The sequence below is a fragment of the Lithobates pipiens genome, unplaced genomic scaffold (genome assembly GCF_037356315.1).
Source record: "Lithobates pipiens isolate NorthernLeopardFrog02 unplaced genomic scaffold, aLitPip1_a1.2 Scaffold_16, whole genome shotgun sequence".
NCBI classification, from domain to species: Eukaryota; Metazoa; Chordata; class Amphibia; order Anura; family Ranidae; genus Lithobates; species Lithobates pipiens.
This window is the reverse complement of record NW_027507748.1, coordinates 490,672,472-490,692,746: the sequence shown is the minus strand read 5'-3', so window position 1 is coordinate 490,692,746 and position 20,275 is coordinate 490,672,472. Positions and strand designations below refer to the sequence as shown.

At 45.3% G+C, this 20,275-nt stretch overlaps 1 long non-coding RNA gene across 1 annotated transcript in view; it reads right to left on the bottom strand.

The window, feature by feature from the left end:
- Positions 1-13,247: 13,247 nt before the first annotated feature.
- Positions 13,248-20,275, bottom strand: part of LOC143984429 (uncharacterized) — a 50,509-nt gene continuing 43,481 nt past the window's right edge. The window contains exon 3 of the long non-coding RNA XR_013274853.1: positions 13,248-13,598. This is a non-coding gene — a long non-coding RNA (uncharacterized LOC143984429). The remainder of the gene's footprint in view (positions 13,599-20,275) is intronic.

The window sequence follows — 20,275 nt, the reverse complement described above, 5'->3', positions numbered from 1 at the left end:
TACACAACAGCAAGATCGAAAATCGGCCGAAAACGATTGGTGTGTACTGTGTTGAAGGTACACAGAACACCCACTAACTGCTTCAGACACCAACACACTACACTAGGCCGCCGCGCTGGCGGCCTTATATAGTGTGGGGCGTGTACTACACAGCCTGAGCTATGATTGGCCACAGGCATCCTGCCTGTGGCCAATCATGGCTCTCCTCGCTGCTGGCGCTGTGATTGGCCAAGCATGCGGGGTCACAGTGCATGCTTGGCCAATCATGAGCCAGCAATGCACTGCGATGACGCAGTGCATTGTGGGCCGTGAGCGCCACACGAATTTGGCACGAACGGCCCATAACGTTCGGAATTCGCCGAACGGGCGAACAGCCGATGTTCGAGTCGAACACGAAGCTCATCCCTACTGTAGAGTAATATGAATAGTTCTTCTCAGTGGCTTGAGAGTAACGCCAGGGATCAAAAAGCCTTTTTTCATGACAAAATGGGCCCAAGCACGGTCTCCATCTAAGAGCCCGTCAAGCCCTGCGTTTTGAACCATATTAAAATCTCCACAAACAATTAGGCTACCTTTTTGGTAAGATCTAGTGAGCTTTACTACTTTTCGAATACATTTCATTGGTTTAGCATTTGGTGCGTATAGGTTTACCAACGTGTAGGTAGTCTTGTTAATTTCTGCAACCAAGATGATGAAGCGTCCTTGTGGGTCTGCGTGATCCTGTAATAAAGAAAAAGTTACCGTGTCCCTGATGGCAATAATTACACCATTTTTCTTAAGAATGTGATTTACTGTGAAAATTTGTGGGAATTTGCTATGTGTGCATTTTGGGGGTTTACTGCTAGAGAAATGCCTCTCTTGTGTACATAGAACATCACATTTCATAGCTATAGCCGATTTCCAAAGTGCCCTATGTTTATAGGGGCTGTTTAGGCCTCTCACGTTGTGAGTCAGTATTTTAATGTTCATTCCAATGTAAGTTAGCGAACTGCTGCCATCCAAGGGTAGGAATTGGGAGTGGACCTGTTGAAAAAGTATTGCTGGGTAGGTGTAGAACTTGGAACAACTTTTCTTGATCAGTCAACAAAAAAAAACAGGGATATAACAAGACCTTAGTTGGTCATAGAATAACTGGTAAAAGTTATGTAACTCATGTTGCATGAAACAGGTTACAGGGCTCATCCCATAAATTAAGAAGGGGGAAACAAGTTTTCAGAAGTAGCCAAGCAGCGGATGCTATTTTAGCCATGAGCTAGGTAGGCAGTTGGGCTAAAGGCACTAGGGGTCTGTAGGCCTGGGAGTGGAAGCAATGTAGTGAAGTTATCATCCATGGTGCCAATGCAAATAGAAATTGCTTATCTGTTCCTTCTATGCTGGTGGTGGAAGTTGCGTCTGTCTTGAAGGGGTTCAGGAACTGCAGCTTCACCATCCTCAGGGAGAAGCCACCATTTTCTGTGGAGTTCCTTGCCTTTTTCCAGGGAGATGATCGCATGCAATTCGTTGTGCCATTCAAGCAGCAATTTAGCTGGGAACCTCCATTTATACAGCATTTTGTGATTGCGCAGGATTTTGGTGATGGGGACTCAGTTATGCCTGGCTGTCAATGTAGATTGTGACAGGTCAGCATAAAGTGAGACTCCGGCAAAGGGGTCTGGGAGGGCAGGGTGCTGTCTAGCGTAACACATTAGCTGATCTTTCACATTGTAGAAGTGAATTCTTGCTATGACATCCCTGGGGATTTGGTCAGGCAAAAACGATGGTTTAGGCAGTCTGTGTGCCTTATCTTTGATGACATCCGCAGGCCCCAGGGAAGGGTTAGCAGTGACCATAAGCTTCTGGAGGTGGGCAGTTAGTTCTGCCGGTTTGATTGTTTCAGGGATCCCTCTGAACTTAATGTTATTCCTGCGAGCCCTGTCTTCAATGTCAGCCACTTTGAGTTGCATAGCTTTAAGTGCAGAGGTAAATTCCTCCATCTTGTGTTCCACATAAGTCCCTCTAGTGCTGACTGCTGAGATTTCTGCCTTAGAAGAGGGCATAAATGATACCATATCTTGCTGGAGGCCCCCCTCAGTGTTTACAGCATTTGTTTCATGGTAGTGTCTATTATAGGCTGACCTGAAGTAGGGAAAGCATCAAGCTGCTGGGCATATGAGGAGGATTCCTCCATTTAATCCCCATCTATTCCTATGCCTTTCTGAGGGTCTCCCTCCTCCCAAATCCTCAGTGTTTGTTTCACAGGGCTTTCAAAGGGGGAAGGTGGCAGGAGCTGTGCTGAGGGACAGGACTCACCCGTGGATAGTAACTGATTGCAGAGCGAACATGCAGGGGAGGCTGAGGCTCTTCTCCCGTCACAGGAGTCATCTCGGATTTCTCTTCCGGAGGCTGGGGAGAAGAAATCCATAAATTTCCTCGGCCCCTCCCATTCCTTTCTCTTGTTCATTATGTCCAGCGTGTGCCTTGTAGTCTCCCTGTGCTGAGAATGTACTTTATATGTTTAATGGCTTGCTGTGGGCCGTGATTTTCTGTCCGCTGTGGCAGAGCTCTCCTCTCACACCACCATCCGCTCTGGCTGCTGGCTCTGCCCCCACTAGCTAGTAATTTAAATAGTATCTGTTTTTCTTTGTGAATGAAAAAAATATTTTGCTTGTGTATTGTATACTATACAGGTTCACCATTTCTCATGAATTACTAAGGACCATCACGCCCCCCCCCCCCCCCCCCCCACACACACACACACACACACACACACACACACTTCCTGTGAATGTTATTTAAAGGAATTGTGCATTTTTAATGTTTCACTCCCCACCAAATGGTATTTTTATTCATTTTTTTTTTTTACATTGGTACATGTCCTCTTTAAAGTGCTTAGCTCCTGATGACCCTCATTTGATAATGCCTTGCCTGCCTATTAGTCTTAAAATGGAGAAAGGCTAATGGACACAATTAAAATTCAAGCTTTGGATCCCATTTACTTGATTCCACTTAACATTTGCAACTCCTGAACTCTTTGATATATTCTGTGAGCAAATGAATCAAAAACAGTCACATTCAGGAAGTCCACACCAGTCACAATTTTCATAACTGACTCCAAGATACACATAATAAAGTGTAGCACCCTGTTCCTAAACAGGGCTGCTAATAAATCTATTTGTGCTGGATGGTAACTAGCTGGCTAATTAGTAGGTTTATCCACTGATTCCTTTCCTAAGTCTGGGTTTGTCTGGGTTTGGGGTAGTCTCTCTCTTTTGTCAATAGGTGGCACTGTTGCTTTTGGCATTAGAATGATGAATTACCATACATTTAGGTAATGGGTAACTAGAATGTCTCAGCCAATCAGCAGGAGTTTATTTAACCACTGTGTTTGCTGGGATAGGCTATTTATTTTGGAGAAGTCAAGTGATCGGAGTTCTTCCTGCCCGAGACTGTGGCCTGGACAGGCGTGTGTTGAGAAGCTCCTGGTTGCTAGGCCTGAAGCCTAAGGTCTATCCAGGAGGTATGCTGGCTGCTAGGTCCACTTAAGGCCTATCCAGCAGTTCAGGGTTCCACAGAGGAAGAGCAACCAAGGTTACACCCAAAAGCTTGGGGAGGAACCGCATGTGTTAGAGGCTCAGCCTGAAGGGAGCCTGTCCATTGATGGAGGTAAAGGAGAAGTGCCCTAAACCCTCTCTCCCCAATGTTCTTGTTAAGAGAAATAAAACTCTCTCTTTGTTAATTTTTTACAAAAAGCAACTGGTGCCCAATCTTTTCACCTTGCACCTCACCCATGTCTAGTAACCTGCACCCTGAGGCGGAATATCTTTTCTCACTGGCTCAGGGGGTCACCATCAGGCCCTTGGAAGTCAGGGAGAACATTACATAAATTATGGTGAATTAAATTCTATTCCTTTAAAGGAATGCAATATGTATTACTTTTGCTTTATCATACATCATGGGACACAGTGCCATAGTAATAACTATATGGGTATATAACCACCTTAGGCGATGGACACTGGCACGCCCAAGACAGGAAGTTGCCTCCCTATATAACTCCTCCCACACTGGGAGCACCTCAGTTTTGTAGCCAAGCAATATGCGTATATATCACAAAGAGGGGAGGGATATCTGTGTCCCGTGATGTACTTCAAGAAAATAATTTTACAGGTAAGCTGTTATAAAAATTCTATTTTCGTTATCATACATCACAGGACAAAGAGCCATAATAATAACTATGTGGGATGTCCCAAAACAATAACATCTGAGGGGAGGGAGACACATATAAGCAGGACTCCATCAGAGTTGAGGACCTATACTGCTGCCTGCAGCACACTGCGCCCAAAGGCAGTATCCGCATGTCTTTTCACATCCACCTGATAGAATCTAGTGAACGTATAAACTGAAGACCAGGTTAAGGCCTTGCAGATCTAAACCATAGAGGCCTGGTGATACACTGCCCAAGAAGCATTAACTGCTCTGGTTGAGTGTGCTATGATCTTAAAGGGTTGAATACCCCCTTTCAAACCATAAGCCGAATGATAATTTGCCTAACCTATCTAGAAATAGTAATTTTTTTTCTCAAAGGATTTTATTGGTAAAAATCAAGGTAACATACATGTTCATACAAGAACCAGAACATACAACAAAAAGGGGAAAAAAATACAGCACACTTGTCATTCCAACGTACCCATATTGTATAAATGAGATTGTTTTCCTTACATACAGCATTCTAACTTAAGGAGATCATATGGTCCATTAGGCCTCAACACTTTTGCACCCAGGTATTCCTTTACCGTAATCTGTTGTTATACAGGTATACCCTCAGTTCTGACTCTTCAGCTAATTTCTTAGAAAAGCAATCTGTCCATAACCAGCTCCAAGGGGGATAACCCTGGGGCACTCAGCCAAGGAGCCCACAATAAATATTTTTTTTCTGGGTGGCCCCTATGTTGGTAAATGTACTTTTCCAAGCGTAATGTAGCTCCCATTTGGGCTATCCATTCCCGCAACCTAGGAGGGTCTCTTGCTCTCCAATGTTGAAGGATACGTTTATGGGCCTGGAAAAGAGCTCTACCAATGTCCTTCCTAGGGTTCTCCTCAATTGGGAGATCATAATGCCTAAAATACACACTTTTGGGTCTTGTGGAACCTTTACCATGAATACTTCATTTATAGTTTCAATGACCCTCCTCCAATAGAGATGTAACTTGGGGCAGCGCCACAGTAAGTGAATGAGATCTCCGTGGTCCCTGGTGCATTGATCATTTTCCCCAATCCCCATCTTGCACAGTCTGACCGGTGTAAGATGTACCCTCATTACAATGTGCAATTGTGACAGTCGTTGTGTCGTGTTAAGCAAGCACCCTTGTATTGCCTGCAGGGCCTCTGCCCATTGATCCTCCTCAAATGTTCCTACGTCCCTCTCCCATGAGGTAGTCACCTTTGCAGGGAATCCTGGCAAAAATGCAGTAAGTAGCATATCATATGATCTGGATATAAAGCCCTTGTAACTGGAAACTTCTATCATATAGTGAAAGATTGGGGTGGGGGATTGTATCCATGGGTTGTGTCCTGCTTGTGCCTTGACGGCATGCCTCAGTTGCAAGTAATGGAAATGCATAGATTGGGGAAATCCATATCTTTCCCGCAACGCTGGAAAGGAAAGCAATTTACCCCTACCAAAAATGTGAGCTAAGTGGGTGAAACCGTAACGTTTCCAACATTCTGCACAAGTCAAAAGAAGCAGCTCCCCGTAATACTGGTTGTTCCATATCGGACTGTATCCTGTGAAGCCTTTTACATCTTGTAATTGGCGTGTTTTATTCCAGATTTTATGGATCAGAGCATATGTGGGGAAGAGCTTAGCGAACGAAAAGGCCTCTAGACCCGTGACCACCTTATCCGAGCCTGTGGTATGCCTTAATAGAGCAGTTCTGGGATCCCCCCACCTCCCCCCACCTCTATTCCGCTTGATATGGCTCAAGCAATGTGTTGGAGTTGAGTGGCTAAATAATAGAGCCATGGGTTGGGAAGGGCCAGTCCTCCTGCCTCTTTAGTTTTCTGAAGCTGTTCCAATCTAATTCTGGGAGGTTTGTTGAGCCAGATAAAGGCTCTAAATAAGGAGTTGATGATTCTAAACATTTTAAGTGGAATTACCATTGGGATGTTATGTAGGATATACAAGAATTGTGGCATGAAGATCATTTTGATAAGGTTTATTCTGCCTATCAATGACATTTTCAATTTAGCCAATATTTTAGTTTTATCCCTGATCCTGCCTAATAATGGGGAAAGATTCAATGTTATATATTCACGGGGCTATGGAGTGATCCATATCCCTAGGTATTTCAATTTGGAAGACACCGGGATGTCTTGTAGTGTGGGGTCCTGTGGAGTTGTAGAGTCTAATATCATAATGTTTAATCACTAGACCCGAGAACGACCCAAATCTTTTAACCACCGACGTGGCCTCACCCAGGGACCCCAACGTATTCCCCAGTAACAGCATGGCATCGTCGGCATATAACATTAGTTTTTCGTGTATCTGCCCATACTTGAAGCCCGTTATTAGGGAGTTAGAATGCACCAAGGCTGCCATAGGCTCTAAGGCAATGGCAAAAAGTAGAGGGGACAGAGGGCAGCCCTGTCTGGTCCCTCTGTATAGAGAGAAAGGAGTTCTGTAAAAGTTGTACCCATGATAGGAACCAAGGCCCAAACCCACATTTTTCAAGAGTCACCCACAGATACTGTCATTCTATGCTATACTGTCATTCTATGCTGTCAAACGCCTTGTGTGTGGGGATGAGCTTCGAGTTCGAGTCGAACTCATGTTCGACTCGAACATTGCCTGTTCGCCTGTTCAGCGAACAGTGAACAATTTGGGCTGTTCGTGGCAAATTCGAAAAGCCGGAAAACCCTGTACAAGTATACGGGAGAAATCGAAAGTGCTAATTTTAAAGGCTAATATGCAAGTTACTGTCCTAAAAAGTGTTTGGGGACCTGGGTCCTGCCCCAGGGGACATGGATCAATGCAAAAAAAAGTTTTAAAAACAGACATTTTTTAAGGAGCAGTGATTTTAATAATGATTAAAGTGAAACAATAAAAGTGTAATATTCCTATAAATTTCTTACCTGGGGGGGTGTCTATAGTATGCTTGTGAAGGGGCACATTTTTCCCGTTCTTAGAACTGTCCCTGCACAAAGTGTCATTTCGCAAGGAAAAAAAAGTCTTTTAAAATCACTTTCAATTGTCGGCTCCCATAATACAGAGACCACTTCAGGTCTGGTATGGATATTAAGGGGAACCCCGCATCAAATTAAAAAAAAATTGATGTGGGGGTCCCCCCAAAAATCCATACCAGACCCTTTATCCAAGCACGCAAACTGGCAGGCCGCAGGAAAAGAGGGGGAGACAAGAAAGCACCCCCCCTCCTGAACCGTACCAGGCCACATGCCCTCAACATTGGGAGCCCTCAAAGCACCATGTCCCCATGTTGATGGGGACAAGGGCCTCATCCCTGCAACCCTGGCCGGTGGTTGTGGGGGTCTGCGGGTGGGGGGCTTATCAGAATCTGGAAGCCCCCTTTAACAGGGGCACCCCCAGATACTGCCCCCCCTGTTTGAAATGGTAAGGGGGTACTTACATGGTTAAATAAGACAAACACACTTTTGAAAAATTCCTTTATTAAAAAAATAAATAAATAAAAAAAAAAGATTCCAGCGGTGGTAATCCACTCTTGCTATCCAGCGATGGATGATCATCTCTCCGGGGTTTTTTGATGCTGCCTGTCCTTTCTTAGGACCGTCTGGCAAAACAAACGAAACATCTTTTTGTTTGTCAGGGAGGTTGGGGGGCTCAATATGTCGCAAAGGTCAAGGGCTTGCGATAGAATGTGAGATAAAATTGGAGGTCGCTCCTTGGGGGGAACCCAGAGGAGGAAGTCGAGAGTGAAGGAGGGAACTGCTTGTCTCAAGTTGGATCAAGTCTGGTTTTTCAAATTTAGAATAAACCGTGGAAAGCTGAGCTAATCTAGCTGATTAAAAATACCATAGGAGGTTGTATAGGCCCAGCTCTCCTTTAAGTTTAGGTTCAAATAAGGTCCTACGGGGAATCCGAGCCACCCCAGGGGAATCAAATGATTTTGTTTTGGAAAGATCTTAAGTGGTCCTTCCTGACCAAAATGGCAAGGGCTCCGAACAAGTACAACATTCTAGAGAGGAGCGTCATCTTAATTGAATTAGTTTTGCCTAGCCAGGATAGTTTCCCTCTGAACCAGCTTTTCAAGTCTGATTCAAGTTTTTTGTACATAGGGGGATCGTTGGCTTAGTGTCTGTTTTAAATTTTATCTGTAAGGGTGTCTGAAACCATTAAATCAGGCTGAAACAGAAGTGCAGTTAAATCACACATGTTTAATAATAAAATTAAAAAAAACAAACATAGTCAAAACATAGCCAAAGTTCAGCAACCGGAACAGACAGTCAGTCAAGCCAGAAGTCAGGGATCAATGTAGAGGAACAGCAAGCCGGATCTGGAGCCAGAAGGGATGTCAGCAAAGCAAGTCTTGAACAAGATCGCAGGAGAACATTTCTGTGATGTTGACTAAGGCGAAGGCAGAGAACCTCTGGACTGGATGGTTTAAGTAGGCAGGACTGACAAGCAGGATATCATCAGCAGCTGAGTAACTGTGGAGTGATAGGAGCTGGCAATTAGCCAACAGCTGAGTGTCCAGCTCAGAGAAGGGAGGGCTGAGCCCAACCCTGACAAAGGGTTATTCCCAGATATCTGGATGATTTTCTCCAAGCAAACTCAAATTAATTTTGTAGGGGAGGGACTTCTTCTTGGGAAAGTGATAAGTTGAGGGTCTGTTATTTAGAATGGCTGACTATAAGGCCTGAGATTTCTGAGAAATCTTTAAGGACTTTGCACAGGTTGGGGAGTGAAGTCAATGGGGATGTCATGAACATGAGGATGTCATCAGCAAAAAGGACACATTTGTGGGTCTGAAGACCACAGGAAACCCCTTGTCTATTTGGGTTGTATTGAATGGCTACTGCTAGTGATTGAATTTAAATTGCAAAAATTAAGGGGGGGGGGGGAGGTCATCCCTGTCTAGTTCCCCTGGAAATGGTTAAGGGAGCTGAATAATGGACCTGGATACGGATCATTGCTTTTGGGGAGGAATATAGAACATGGAGAATAACCTTGAATCATTGGTCGAAACCCCAGTGTTCAAATATTAAAAAAATGCATGGCCACTCCACAGAGTCAAACACCTTGTGTAAGTCTAGAGAGAGTATCATTCCTTTCTGTTTAGGACGCTTATCCCAGTTAGATTGAAGAATGGAAATGACATCTATGGCCCTTCTGCTCTGGTCCGGGCCCTGTTTGTTTGGGATGAGTCCCACCTGGTCCATGTGAATGTAGCAACCTATGAAAGAGGCTAGACGGTTGGCTAAAATCTTTGTGAGTATCTTCAAGTCATTATGAATGAGGGATATGGATCTATAATTACCAACTTCTTCTGGATTTTTGTCCGGTTTGGGGAGCACCTTGATGTAGGCAGTGTTCAGTGGGGGGTCTAGGGGGTAACCTTTAGTATTATAGTTGAAGAATTTGGCCATGAATGGGGCTAAGGTTTCTGAAAATGCCTTGTAATACAGGACCAAGAGGCTGCCTGAACCAGGAGTGGATCCCTTTTTTAGGTCTTTGATGACCTCAAGAACCTTTTTTACTGTAAATGGGGCATATAGAAATTTTCTATGAGTAGGGGAGAGGTGTGGCAAAGGGAGGTCCTTTATGAAGTTAGAGAATCTTGGTCCTACGTCCCTGGATTTAGAGCTGTAGATCTTGGAGTAGAACTCATGAAACATCTTCAGTATCTTGTTTGGGTTGGCGGGGGGGGGGGGGGGGGGGCACCCTGGTATTCTGATTTTGGGAATGGTGTGAGATTTCAATCGGGGAAAAAGTTTGGAAGCCAACATAGAGCCTAAACGATCTTTCTGGTTGTAGAACTTTGCTCTACTACAGCAGATCTGTTTTTCTGCTTTACCCATCAGGGCCAAATTAAGCTCCAGTCTGGCCTTGTCTAAATGTGTTAGGGATTCCTTGGTTGGGTGTTTCTTATTCTCTTTTTTGCTATATGCAGAAGGGATATGGCTGGGGGGCATCATAATATGGTCAATCCTAACACATTATTGGCAAGGGCTAGAGAAATGGGTATAATCCCTTTTGCCAGGGTTAAGTTCCCTCCAAGCGTCAACTAGATTGTGAGAGTGTAAAAGTTTAGCTATCCTGAGACTGGCCTTCGTAGGGCGGGTGAGTTGGGCTGAGAGGGGTTTGGACTTGTCTAACCCTTGGTCGAAGACTACTTTGGAATGAACACTGTGGTGGGGTGGGAAAACCCCCCTGGACCATGTCGTGGATGACTTCTCCCTCCCTGAAAAAAGAAGGGGAGATAAGGTCCCCAAGATGCTTAAGATGGACTTCTGCTGGGAGGGGCATTGGAATGGTGGCCTCCAGACCAAAGGGCTCTTAGCTTGGGAGAGCCTCCCCCCAATTCATGGTATATTCAAGTCCCCAAATAATGGACAGGCCAGAGGGAACATGGTTAATATTCAACCTTGATCTTCATTGCTTGGTGGAATTGTCTGTATCCAGAAAGGCACTGACGGGCAGGCCCATTATGCAATCTGTCTGTATGGTGTCTAAAGGAAGTTTGTATCCTCCTGATGGGCTTACGATGGAAAGGTCCCTGAGACTGTAAAGGGAATATGGATTGTGGACTCAATTCTTTTGGGGGGCTCCCAAAGCGTAACAGGAGTATGAGGCCTACTCGTTGGAGCGTCGTTCAGTGGGCAAGGGAGAAAGATCCATGGTTAGAGTGTCCCATGTTCCTATCAGGAACGTGAAGTTCAGGAAAGGTGGGAGCTAAATCTCCAACTATGAGTTGAGCCCCAGATGAAATTAGGGGTTAAGGGAGTCCTGTAGCTGTGGAAGCGGGAAGGGATATGAGGCCCTGAAGATCTTTGATTAAGGGGGCCTTTTGTCAGTGGTTTTCTTGCTCTTTGTTTTGCTCCAAACTGGGTCCACTGGGCTGGCAAGAAGAGGGCGCTTGGAGGTTCCGGACGCTGCATTGGTAAAGTCCATCACCGATTTTTGTGTGATTAGTTTCAGATTCAGCAGGGTTTGCCCTTAAAGGTGAATTTTACAGCAAATGGGAATCCCCACCAATATTTGATTTCCTTTTGGGAAAGAACATTTTGGAGGGGTTTTAGGGATCTTATCCTTTGAATAGTCGTGGATTTGATGACCCTGGCAATCACCTGGGCTTTGGCTTGAGAATGTCGCATCACTTCCTCTTTCGTGGCGTAAAAGTGGGGCTTGACTATGATATACCTAGGGGATCCATCCTTCCTGGGGGGGGGGGGGCAAGGGCTCTGTGGGCTCTGTCCAGTTCAAGCCGATGTTGGGGGATACCTGGAATCAAGTTCTTCATGAGATCCTGGATTGCTGTTGGGATGTCACTGATTTTCTCGGGGAGACCCCCCGACCCTGAAATTATATCTTCTCGAACTATTCTCAAGGTTGTCTATTCTGGAGAGAGATGTATCGAGCTGGTCCTGTAATACTTGGATGTGGTTGGAGTTCTGATTGGTCCTTGAGACCATGATGTCCAGTTTCTGCTCTATGGCATCCATTCTGGCACCCAAATTTTGAGAATCAGATTTAATGTCTCCCGTTATTTTTGAAGAAGTATTGGATAGACCCCTGTCCAGCAATTCTGACATTTTGCATAATAGATCTGCAGAAAGGAGGGCTTTGTCTATGCCTGGTAGTCCAGGAAAGAAGGCCTCAGGTGGGCAGGCTAGGGCAGGGCCTGCTGGAGAGGAGTATATAATTACCTATTTAAAGTAAAATAAAAGAGGAATGTAATATAAGAAAAGTGAAAGTGGGAAATTATATTAATCTGGTTGTCTGTAAAGAAACCAAGGTGTTCATTTAGTAACAAAGGAGGGTCTAGAATCATGTAAGATGTGAAATAATGCTTCCATCTGCATAATTTGGTCAACTTGAGAAACAGGTTCCCAATTTAGAGCTATGGCCCAGTGCATAGCTACACTAATAGTATGGATACAATTTGAGAGGCATTTAGGAACCTCTGGGATATTATCAAAAAGAAGACAGTGTTCATATGTTTTTTTTTTGTTTTTTTCTTAATCAAAAAAGTTTTTATTAAACATAGGAAAACACTAGAATGTTTATATAAAGGATTCTGCCTTTGTTTTTGCTTTTTAAACTCTTTAAAGTAATTCTTTTGTTCTGTATCACAATAAATATATGCCTGTTGACCTCCACAGACAACAATGCACTAGCGCTGCACATGCTTGATCTCTGTAGTCCAATGAACACTGAAACATATTGGCTCTTGATAGAATTCATTAGACACAGGAGACTTGATATTTGCAGATAACATACTGCAAGGTTAAATAGGTTAATTGATGTTGTTGGACTTGCAATTTTCTTTGTATGACCAGCAAAGTATTTGTGTAAAGAGTTATACAGAGTTGATAAGCTTGATGTGATAATAATGCTATTATATAGTATAGTTGGAGTTTATTAAATATAACAATGCATTTAATGTGCTAAATATTTGTATTGGATTCACATTGGTAACATTACGTGTTTGTGTGTCATGTTTAAAGTGCTATATGTGGGGATATTTACAGTTTTCATTATAATGTGAACATTAGAAAATGATTGCATCTCAGTAGCCTTATATTTGAATTTGTACATGCACTCATTAGGATGTTAAGTGGCGCATCATGTGCAACACAGCAGGATTTAATATATTTGCAAAAGAGAATTAGTAGTTATATAGCTAAACTGTAGCTGTATATTTAAAGTAAATCAGTCATGAGAAAAGGCATTGCTATTGCTGACATCCTTCTGAAAATACTAAATGCCTGGCTTTTATTCTGAGCAATTAATGTCAATGCTTTTTAAATCACAACTGTAGCACAGCTATGTAGAATGCAATACAAATATGTAGCATGTAGCTAGAAAACCATATTTATGTCCTGACAACTAACATTTTCAGAAGGAATGATCCTCCACATTAGCCTCTGTATTAGTCTCATTATTATATTAAGACATTATTCATAAAAATTAAAACTAAGGGACTTTTCAACTGCTAGATTTGCATAAAACCCATTTTTTTGCAAGTAGAAACCAAAAATATGCATAAATCTATAAAACCAACCAAATGTATTATGCACCAGGTGTTTAATAAAACCATACATACATACAGAAATTAAGAAAAACATGAACATCTGAAAAAAGAAAAGAATATCTACATCCCAACTATTCTATGAAATGAATTTTAGAAATGGGGAAACAGAACCATCTATTTTCATATCTTAGCCAGATCAGGTTGCTTCACAGGTTGTGCATATCCATGGTTATTAACCGATTTGTCCATATGATGTATGATTGTCTGTTTTTTTTCAACTTTTTTTTTTTATGTTCGGTCAAAAGTTGCTGGCATAAAGACTGGAATCTCCACAGTAATAAAACCACAAGGGTGCGATATTCGTGCTTTGTTGTTACATTGTTTCTGAGTAAACTGAAAGAGAAGAGCAGTGTGACTAATTTTAAAGAAACAGTAAAATCTAGTTTTTTTTATTTAGTACATTTTTATTTAAGGGTTAAATATTACTTTTATGATACTATTTTTTCAACACCTTATAATGTCCTAGTCTCAAACTATCAAAACAGCAGTGAAATCATCTAAAAGCCATCACAATTCAAATCAAAAGCTATTTTCAATTGATTGTTTATTCCAATTTTTGATTGCATAGATGCTCAAATCTCAAGTCAGAAACAATATAAACTATGAATGGTAGAGTACTGTGAGCCATTTGTAGTTTTATCGAAAGCTAAAGAAAAGCTTTTAAAATGGACCTGAAATTGTCTATGTTTTGTTCAGCAATACAGCTATATACAGCAATAGTAATAAATTGTACACTTTTTATATGTTTTTAAAACACTTCTGGAAAAGAAGCACTTAACAGCACCAGTAACAATAGTTTCAATATAAAAAATATTAAAATTGGCTATATACCAATTTGAAAATTCTTAAATCCTTAATGAAAAGCATTTTTAACATTAACATTACCTAACTAGTCCAGTTCACCCCCCCCCCCCCACATGGTGCTCCTGAGTGCTTCTGGGTGTGCCTGTGCTCCTGTGAAGTGGATCCCAATAGACAATTTTACAGAACCATTCCAGTCTTATTAGAGACCCATGGTAGTTTATACGGTGTCATGGTTATGCAGTGATCTTCCTGTGTTTGCTTACCTCCCCTCATGTGTTCAGACTAAGAGGCCAGCCACTTCCACCTGGTGATTTTTATAACCTCTCCTCTAAGCATGGCTCCACCCCAGGCCCTATCAGGGAACCTTATATTAACCTGTGCACTGCAGGCCATCAGTGCTGATCAACCATTGTGTATTCCATTGTGTGTTTGGCTTCCTGTTACCTGCCGTGTGCTCTTCTCTTGTTCCGTTACCGACTTTGGCGTGTCTTTGACTATCCCTGTTTGCCTGTGATCCTGACCTTTTGGCGTGTCCCTGACTATTTCTGTCTGCTTGTGGCCCCGACCTTGGCTTTGTCCCTCACCATCCCTATCCTCCTGTTGCCTACTGTGGGTGTGAGCTGGGGGTCACGACCTGGAGCCAGTTGCAGCCAAGTCCATCCTCACCACTCAAGGCTCTGGTGAACACCTGCTGGCTCTTAGACTCCGCGCCCCAGGGAATCTTACGCTCTAACCCCGGTGGGACCTGTCTCCCGTCCGCAGCAGTCAGCCGTAGGGTCCACAACCTTGCGGTGAACTCCTGATCCCTACGGTGTGCATCTGTCACCTCGCCTCTAGGTGACCTGACAGTTTGATCAGCCATGGACCCGGCTGACGTGCCGCTTCCTGCAGATGATCCATTGCAGAGCTTAGTTCGCAGACTTGAGACCCAAGAATCGCATCAGACCCAGGTGATGCGATTCCTTCAGGATTTGGCATCACGTGTTGAACAGGTTCAGGCCTCATTAGGACCCCCGGTTCACCAACCTCAACCGCTATCTGCCGCTGCACCTATTGTATCAGTCGCAGCCACACATTCATTACAACTACCAGCTCCGGTCCGTTTCTCTGGGGACTCCAAGGCTTGCAGGGGGTTCCTTAGCCAGTGCACAGTTCATTTTGAACTTCAGCCCCAAAACTTTCTGTCCGATCGGGCAAAAGTTGCATATATCATATCCCTCCTGTCCGGCGAGGCATTAGCTTGGGCCGCCCCTCTGTGGGAACTGAATGATCCAGTGGTTTCTAGCCTGTCTGATTTCTTGAAATTTTTCGGAATATCTTCGAGGAACCGGGTCGTGTCTCCTCAGCAGCTAGCGCTCTTTTACGTCTCCGTCAAGAGTCTGCGTCTGTGGGACAGTATGCTCTTCAGTTCCATATCCTCACAGCTGAATTGAGCTGGAATAATGAGGCCCTAGTTGCAACCTTTTTACATTGCCTCTCTGATAGAGTGAAGGATGAATTAGTGGGAAGATCCCTTCCTGCTGATCTGGACAGTGTCATCACCTTGTGTAACCAGATCGATATTCGCTTTCAGGAGAGGGCCCTGGAAAAAAGACGCCAGCACTCCCCGTTCTTTAGGCAGCCTGAGCCCCCAGTCCCTTCTCTTCGATCTGAGGAACACCCCCTGCCTGCTGAGGAACCTATGCAGTTGGGCTGGACTAAATTATCTCCCGAAGAACGTGCTAGGCGCAGAACTCTGGGCCTATGCCTCTATTGTGGGGCCAAAGGTCATTTCCTTGACACTTGTTCTCTTCGTCCGGAAAAACGCTCAGGGCTAATACATCTGGAAGGTGGAGTATTAGACCCTGAAATATCACCTTCACCTTCTCGTCTTCTCCTTTCTGTGTTGCTTCATGTCGGTGCTTCCTCTCGTTCGCTCTCAGCACATCTGGATTCCGGAGCCGCTGCCAATTTCATGGATTGGGAAACTGCATCCTCCATGAGACTTAGCCTTTTGCCCCTTACAACGCCATTGGTGGTCTTGGCAATTGATGGCACGGTTCTCCCAGGGGGCCCTATCCGCTTTCAGACTCTTCCTGTTAAGATGTCAGTAGGGACACTCCACCAAGAGTGGATATCCTTCCTTGTCTTACCTAAGGCTTCATCTCCTATCATATTAGGTCTTCCTTGGTTACGGCTTCATTCTCCACATGTTGACTGGTCTGCTGGACAGATCCTGGCTTGGGGTTCCTCCTGTTCCTCTTCCTGCCTACTTAAGGGTACCCCAAAGGAGAAACTTCCTGTTACCACCATCCCAGTATCTTCTGCTCTTCCCGCTGTATATAGCGATCTCTGGGATGCGTCCTGCAATAGTCGGACTGATGCACTCTCTAGGTCATGTGGTACTCTGGATGAGGGGCCCACCTATGAACCTGAGTTGATCACTCACTCCAGTTCGCATAACCATTTACCTTTGTCTGTCCCTAATCTCCCTTGGACGCACAGCCAGGCTAACTTGTCTGCAAGTTCCACAGTTGCTATGCCCTGTGATGCGATTGAGATGGTCGCTACACCTGACAATGCTATTCAGTCGACCTCTGCACCAGTTATGCCAGTCCAGTCCATGCCCAATGAGCTTCCTGCTTCTTGTTCAGCACCTTCGGTGACCTGGCCTCACCCTACTGCTACTATGTCCGTTCAAACCCGTTTAAGAGGCTCAATCCGTCCTTTGGATAGAATACCTCATTCGGCCAGGAGGGGTTTTCAATCTTTTTCTCAGGGTTCTCTGCATTCTGTTTGTGTTGCAGCTATCCAGCTTGACTCTTGTGACATGTCACTTTCTAACCAACCTGACCTCAGGAATCCACTGACCTCTGCCCAGTCTGGTGGTCCTGTTATCGGTGCCCAGCTTATCTTTAAGGGTGTGGGGGACCCTGCTCAGACTCCTGATCTTCTCATACCCTTACCCTTTCCTAAAAGCCTTTAGTTCTCAAGTCTTCTTGTCCTCTCCCTACCTCTGTTTCGGTCTCTGAAGATAATCTGAAATACGAGGTTAGTCAAGTTTTGGATTCCCGGCTCCGTAAAGGCATTCTTCAGTACCTCGTACTTTGGAAAGGGTTGGGCCCTGAGGAGAGGTCTTGGATCACTGCATCTGAGGTCTTTGCTCCCTGTCTGTTAAAGAGGTTCCATCTGGAGTTTCCCTTTAAGCCTGGACCCAGGCGGGGGAGGGGGAAGCCTCGTAAGAGGGAGGGTACTGTCATGGTTATGCAGTGATCTTCCTGTGTTTGCTTACCTCCCCTCATGTGTTCAGACTAAGAGGCCAGCCACTTCCACCTGGTGATTTTTATAACCTCTCCTCTAAGCATGGCTCCACCCCAGGCCCTATCAGGGAACCTTATATTAACCTGTGCACTGCAGGCCATCAGTGCTGATCAACCATTGGGTATTCCATTGTGTGTTTGGCTTCCTGTTACCTGCCGTGTGCTCTTCTCTTGTTCCGTTACCGACTTTGGCGTGTCTTTGACTATCCCTGTTTGCCTGTGATTCTGACCTTTTGGCGTGTCCCTGACTATTTATGTCTGCTTGTGGCCCCAACCTTGGCTTTGTCCCTCACCATCCCTATCCTCCTGTTGCCTACTGTGGGTGTGAGCTGGGGGACCCTGGGGGTCACGACCTGGAGCCAGTTGCAGCCAAGTCCATCCTCACCACTCAAGGCTCTGGTGAACACCTGCTGGCTCTTAGACTCCGCTCCCCAGGGAATCTTACGCTCTAACCCCGGTGGGACCTGTCTCCCGTCCGCAGCAGTCAGCCGTAGGGTCCACTACCCTGCGGTGCACTCCTGATCCCTACGGTGTGCATCTGTCACCTCGCCTCAAGGTGACCTGACAGTTTGATCAGCCATGGACCCGGCTGATGTGCCGCTTCCTGCAGATGATCCATTGCAGAGCTTAGTTCGCAGACTTGAGACCCAAGAATCGCATCAGACCCAGGTGATGCGATTCCTTCAGGATTTGGCATCACGTGTTGAACAGGTTCAGGCCTCATTAGGACCCCCGGTTCACCAACCTCAACCGCTATCTGCCGCTGCACCTATTGTATCAGTCGCAGCCACACATTCATTACAACTACCAGCTCCGGTCCGTTTCTCTGGGGACTCCAAGGCTTGCAGGGGGTTCCTTAGCCAGTGCACAGTTCATTTTGAACTTCAGCCCCAAAACTTTCTGTCCGATCGGGCAAAAGTTGCATATATCATATCCCTCCTGTCCGGCGAGGCATTAGCTTGGGCCGCCCCTCTGTGGGAACTGAATGATCCAGTGGTTTCTAGCCTGTCTGATTTCTTGAAATTTTTCGGAATATCTTCGAGGAACCGGGTCGTGTCTCCTCAGCAGCTAGCGCTCTTTTACGTCTCCGTCAAGAGTCTGCGTCTGTGGGACAGTATGCTCTTCAGTTCCATATCCTCACAGCTGAATTGAGCTGGAATAATGAGGCCCTAGTTGCAACCTTTTTACATTGCCTCTCTGATAGAGTGAAGGATGAATTAGTGGGAAGATCCCTTCCTGCTGATCTGGACAGTGTCATCACCTTGTGTAACCAGATCGATATTCGCTTTCAGGAGAGGGCCCTGGAAAAAAGACGCCAGCACTCCCCGTTCTTTAGGCAGCCTGAGCCCCCAGTCCCTTCTCTTCGATCTGAGGAACACCCCCTGCCTGCTGAGGAACCTATGCAGTTGGGCTGGACTAAATTATCTCCCGAAGAACGTGCTAGGCGCAGAACTCTGGGCCTATGCCTCTATTGTGGGGCCAAAGGTCATTTCCTTGACACTTGTTCTCTTCGTCCGGAAAAACGCTCAGGGCTAATACATCTGGAAGGTGGAGTATTAGACCCTGAAATATCACCTTCACCTTCTCGTCTTCTCCTTTCTGTGTTGCTTCATGTCGGTGCTTCCTCTCGTTCGCTCTCAGCACATCTGGATTCCGGAGCCGCTGCCAATTTCATGGATTGGGAAACTGCATCCTCCATGAGACTTAGCCTTTTGCCCCTTACAACGCCATTGGTGGTCTTGGCAATTGATGGCACGGTTCTCCCAGGGGGCCCTATCCGCTTTCAGACTCTTCCTGTTAAGATGTCAGTAGGGACACTCCACCAAGAGTGGATATCCTTCCTTGTCTTACCTAAGGCTTCATCTCCTATCATATTAGGTCTTCCTTGGTTACGGCTTCATTCTCCACATGTTGACTGGTCTGCTGGACAGATCCTGGCTTGGGGTTCCTCCTGTTCCTCTTCCTGCCTACTTAAGGGTACCCCAAAGGAGAAACTTCCTGTTACCACCATCCCAGTATCTTCTGCTCTTCCCGCTGTATATAGCGATCTCTGGGATGCGTCCTGCAATAGTCGGACTGATGCACTCTCTAGGTCATGTGGTACTCTGGATGAGGGGCCCACCTATGAACCTGAGTTGATCACTCACTCCAGTTCGCATAACCATTTACCTTTGTCTGTCCCTAATCTCCCTTGGACGCACAGCCAGGCTAACTTGTCTGCAAGTTCCACAGTTGCTATGCCCTGTGATGCGATTGAGATGGTCGCTACACCTGACAATGCTATTCAGTCGACCTCTGCACCAGTTATGCCAGTCCAGTCCATGCCCAATGAGCTTCCTGCTTCTTGTTCAGCACCTTCGGTGACCTGGCCTCACCCTACTGCTACTATGTCCGTTCAAACCCGTTTAAGAGGCTCAATCCGTCCTTTGGATAGAATACCTCATTCGGCCAGGAGGGGTTTTCAATCTTTTTCTCAGGGTTCTCTGCATTCTGTTTGTGTTGCAGCTATCCAGCTTGACTCTTGTGACATGTCACTTTCTAACCAACCTGACCTCAGGAATCCACTGACCTCTGCCCAGTCTGGTGGTCCTGTTATCGGTGCCCAGCTTATCTTTAAGGGTGTGGGGGACCCTGCTCAGACTCCTGATCTTCTCATACCCTTACCCTTTCCTAAAAGCCTTTAGTTCTCAAGTCTTCTTGTCCTCTCCCTACCTCTGTTTCGGTCTCTGAAGATAATCTGAAATACGAGGTTAGTCAAGTTTTGGATTCCCGGCTCCGTAAAGGCATTCTTCAGTACCTCGTACTTTGGAAAGGGTTGGGCCCTGAGGAGAGGTCTTGGATCACTGCATCTGAGGTCTTTGCTCCCTGTCTGTTAAAGAGGTTCCATCTGGAGTTTCCCTTTAAGCC